The sequence below is a fragment of the Lactuca saligna genome, chromosome 5 (assembly GCF_052625555.1).
Source record: "Lactuca saligna cultivar CGN05327 chromosome 5, ASM5262555v1, whole genome shotgun sequence".
In the NCBI taxonomy this organism is placed as follows: Eukaryota; Viridiplantae; Streptophyta; class Magnoliopsida; order Asterales; family Asteraceae; genus Lactuca; species Lactuca saligna.
The window spans coordinates 25,420,001-25,425,562 of record NC_136421.1 but is presented as its reverse complement, the minus strand read 5'-3'; positions in this window follow the sequence as shown (position 1 = coordinate 25,425,562).

Sequence of the window (5,562 nt, the reverse complement as noted above, 5' to 3'; positions counted from 1 at the left end):
GTTTCAGGAAGCAGTTGATCGACTGCATGGCATGGACTCGCCAAGTCGGATGAGCGGACTCGGCGAGTAGCTTGAAGATTCACTGGGACTCGCCGAGTTGGTCTTCAGACTCGGCGAGTGGAGTCGGGGTGGCCCCGCGATTCTTCCACGAGGACCTCGTTGATTCAAGAGGGATACTCGACGAGTAGAAAGGAGAACAACAGGGAAAATTGGGGAGGACGTCTAGACTCGCCGAGTCGCCTTTGCACTCGACGAGTCCGGTCAAGTTGACCGTTGACCAGAGTTGACCTGCATGTAAATTCTTAGGGTCAGTTGTCTTGAATAATAAGAGTATTAATAAGAGTATATGGTATTATAGGGAGTCTGCAGATCGGCGGATCGAGTGCGAGTAGTTTCAAGAGTTGATAGCTTACATTACCACGAGGTGAGTCTTCTCACTATACTGTACCCGGAAGGGTTTGACTGTGTGACCGGAAGGTCGGATATGTTATGTGTTATATATATGGTATAATTGAAAGGAATAGTTGCTATGCATGCTATGTATGTTTCTATGGGCCGGAAGGCAATGTATTATGTGACAGGAAGGTCAGGTATGATATATGATATATGTGATATATGTGTTAGAGTAAATGTATTATGTGTTATATATATTTATGGGCCGGAAGGCAATCATGTTATGGGCCGGAAGGCAATTATCTTATGGGCCGGAAGGCAATTATCTTATGGGCCGGAAGGCGATTATCATATGGGCCGGAAGGCATTGTACTGTGGACCGGAAGGTCCGGGCCTGGAAAGGCGTATATGTGTAAGTGGTATACTGGGGAACTCACTAAGCATTTATGCTTACAAGGTTTTATGTATGTGTTTCAGGTACTAGCGAGGACCGTGGGAAGGCGCCGGCATGATGCATACACACTGCTGCTATTTGAGATCTTGGGGATTTTACATATGTATTTGTTTTGAAACATGAAATAAATATTATTGGTTGAATGAACTCACTTTATTTAAAATGAAAAATTTATTTGAAAATTTGCGTTGTTACAGATCTAGAGGCCAATCAACTTATTACGAATTATAATGCACATATAAGCTTGGGGAAGGGCTCAAGAAAGACTTTAATGGAGTAACAATCATAGAGACAGGGGGAAAACGAGTTTTACCTCAAAGAAATCACTGAGAGAACACTAAGATGCTTGGCTTCCTTCCCTTCCTCTTGATCTACTCCACTTCCTTCTCAAAATCTTCAAGAACACAAACTAAAATGCCTCAAACTCACAAGAACAAGAGCTAGAACGTATGGAGAGCTTCTGAGGGTGAATGGGGAGGAGTTGGGGCGCAAATGGTCGTTTAAATAGGGTGCAAACCCTTGGAAATTAGGGTTTCATCAGACAGCGCGGACTCGCCGAGTCCATAATATGGACTCGTCGAGTCGCCATCTTAAACGCGCCCCCTAGTCTCGTCTCTACTCGGCGATTCGGGCCTCCAACTCGCCGAGGCCACGGCCAAAAAACAAAATACTTAGACATAACTCACGTACCAGGAACCAGGTGCTACACCCTTTTACCTTCTTCCTTCAAATCACCCAAAATGGCAAGAAAGCTTGAATGTGCAACAATGAAGCCTTAGGGTTTCGTATTCTGGATTAGAGAGGCTAGAAGGAACCCTAAGGGAGAGAATGAGATGCTTAAATAGTGCACAAAGTCCTGGATTTAGGGTTCCCCTCTTCAGACCGGACTCGCCGAGTCCTCTTTGCCGACTTGGTTACTTAATCGATCCCCTGGATCCCGCTCCGACTCGTCGAGTTCCTCCCTGGACTCAACGAGTTGACCCTTTGACTTAGGGTTTTCTTTCCTTTCTTGGACTTTCTGATTTTGAGTGTTACAATAAATATGTTCCATAAATATAAAATATATTTCTTAATATAAAACGAATGCCTTAGAAGAGCTCGATTATGAACTTCTACTATAAAGGCATCGTAAGGAATCATAAAAAGATTAACCCTAAAAAGGCTTCCCTAAATAATATATTTATATGATTACATATACAAAAACATAGCACTCAACTGTTGGGTCGGTTTCTCGGGTTGGATTGGTTGGTTTCTAGGAAAAAATCGAAACCAAACCTGATTTTTCAGTTTTTAGAAATTTGAAACCCTAACCATCGGTTTTGCTCCGGTTTCGGTTTTTTTCGGTTTAGGTTTTGCTCAAGCTTTCGGTTTCTTGGTTCGGGTTTGCTCACCCCTACTATCAAGTAGCAAGTAGAAAGGTCCAATTCAATTTCTCTAAGTTGCGAGGTTCATGTAACGCTCATATATATATATATATATATATATATATATATATATATATATATATATATATATATATATATATATATATATATATATATATATATATATATATATAATGGAAGATAACCACTGTTTGATTGCAATAAGTACCTACCAAGGGATCTGAATAACATGTAATTCACCCTATGGCTATTACTAGGTAGAGGGGCAAAAACCCTAAGGCTGCACGGTGTGGTGCAGTTTGGGACCGTACTTGGGTGCCACCTGAGCAGGGAACACCGCCCCCAGGGTGCGGTTTCCTGCCATTGAGACCGCGGTGCGGCCTTTGAAGACCGCGAAATGTGATTGACTAGTCAAATTTTTGACCGTTGAATGCAATTTCATTTATTTTTTTTAATTTTTTTTTTCCTTTTGCTTTTTTTTTCCTTCCTATATATATACACATATCAAACTTAATTTTTTTTCACAACACAATCTTCTCTCTCTCAAAAAAAAAAAAAAAAACAATTTAAATCACCACTCTCCAAAAAACGTTATCTTCTGAAGAATTTTAGACTATTTTTGATACCGCTATTACATGTGTTCAAATGGCGGAACAAACATACAACGTTGTACGTAGCAACGCAGCTGCAAGTTCTCAACAGAGAACACGAAGATACATTTACAGAAATCGTGAAGAAGCCAACCAACGTTTGGTGCAAAACTATTTTGCAGAGAATGCCACTTACCAAGGGTATTATTTTCGTAGGCGCTTCAGAATGCTCAAAGGTTTATTCGAACGTATAGTTGAAGATGTAACGAGGGAGTGCAGTTTTTTCCAACAACGCTACGATGCTAGAGGTACACCCGGTTTCACTCCGTTACAAAATGCACGGCCGCACTTCATCAGTTAGCATATGGCATTCCGCCTGATGCGTTAGACGAAAGTCTTAGGATGTCTGCTAGGATAGCACGAGACAGTCTCCATTTTGTTCTGCAAAACTGTCATTCAGTTTTATGGTCCAAAATATTTACGTAAGCCTACACGTAATGACATCTTGCAATTGCAAGCTCATCATGCTAGTGTGCATGGGTTTCCTGGAATGCTAGGAAGCTTAGATTGTCTCCATTGGGCATGGGAAAATTACCCTACAGCATATCATGGGCAATTTACCCAAGGTGATCATGGTCACCCAACGGTGATACTTGAAGCAGTTGCATCACAAGATATGTGGATTTGGCATGCTTTTTTTGGTTCTCCTGGTTCGATTAACGACATCAACATTCTTAACCGTTCACCAATATTTAACAACATATACGATGGATCCGCACCAGATTTTTCTTTTCAAGAGCATGGAACGCCATATAAGTATGGTTATTATCTGGTCGATGGAATCTATCCCGAGTATGTTGTATTTGTTAAGTCGTTTTCAGCTCCACATGGTTCTAGACGAAAGAAATTCAAGAGAGCTCAAGAAAGAGCTAGGAAGGATGTTGAGCGTGCTTTTGGAGTTCTGAAGAAACAGTGGTTCATATTGAAAAAACTAGCAGCTTATTTGGGCGAGGAAAAACTTCAAGAAATCATGTATACATGTATTATATTGCATAACATGATTATTGAAGACGAAAGAAGAGCGATATGTGCGTTTGACGAGGAAGAAATCATACTAGAGACACAGCCAATAGAAATTGGTGGCGAAGAGTATATAAACAGAAGAGCAGAGATACGTTGCACTGAAACATTTCATAATCTTCGCAATGACTTGGTGGAACACATTTACGGGGTTCAAAACATTAATCTTAATTTGGATCCACCGGATGACCCCGAAGACGAGTTCTCGGAGAACGACTTTATGTAGTTTTCTTTAGTTATTTTATTTATGTTTTTTAAGTTTGTTAAAATGTCATGTGTGTGGTTTTTTTTTTTTTTTATTTTGGTAACGCAATGTACTGTTTTTTTTATTTTCAAGTAATGAAGAATTATGTTTTTTTTAATTAAAATAGAAGGTATATTAAATTAAATTAGTTAAAAAAAAAATTTATTAAATTAAAAATACTTAAAAAAAACAAAAAAGTAAAAGAAATGAAAAGTGTGACAAGAAACCACACTTGAGTGGTAAAACGTGATATGGTGCTGATGTGGTGGGGGAGGAAGTTCGGTTTTGGTGGCACCACTCCCTCCAGCCTAATGTCTTTGTCTGAACTCTAATCATTCCCTTCTACCAAATACTAACTTTATTGTTAGAGTGTCTTCTCGAGTTCTCGTCCAAGATTGTTTCAGGTACCGTTGAATCTAAGATCGAATGATATTTATTGCCTCAATTGTCTCGTGAATCCAGACATTCACCAAAAATCAATATTATTGTTTTATACTTGCAAACGGAGAAATAGAATATATGGATTAGGGTTATAGAAGACAACCTTATTTTATATGGTTTGTGCAAGAAAAAGCATAAGACCCACATATAAAACAAATAGAATCACTCGCATATATAAAACAAATAGAATCACTATAAGAAAACGACTTTCGACCACAAAAAATAAACAAAGAAAATATTATGTCGATATTAGCGACAAATTAGAGACTCATCTTTCACAAAATCTAATTCCGGATTTCTAAACGCATGTGATGGAATAGTGACGCGTAGCCACATGTTTTTTTACCATTAATCCATCTAAAATACGTCGCTTAAAATAAATGAAAAATAGTAATATTTTCTTGAAATTGAATTGTCCATTGTTACACTGTAAATTAACCCTCAAAAATCTACTTTATAGAGCTGCAAAGAATAGCAACCAGAGTTTGAAAAAAATAAGTATAGTTATTAATATTTAAAAATCATATTTTATTACTAACTATTATTATTATTATTATTGGCATTGTTATTATTTATTAATATTACTATCATTTATCATTAGTGTTAATATCATTGTTGAATATAAGGTTTTATTTATTTTTTTTTATTTTTTTTTAAACCACGAACTAATTAACCTACTTATAAATAATCACTTATATCTTCACCGAAACTTGAACTCATGATCTCTTATTTGAGGGAATCACTCCTTACCACTAGGTCATTGACCATTTGGTTCTTATGGTTTATTAATATATTATTATTTATAAATATTATAAAAATAAAATGAAATTTATGTTTTAACTATAACTTAGTGACGGATTTGACCATTTAATGAGCTTTAAGTTTTTTCTTAAATTTTACTTGTCTTAATTGTCTATTTATGTTGATGTTTGTGTGTATTATTTATACACCTAAAATTTATGGTTTTTTATTATA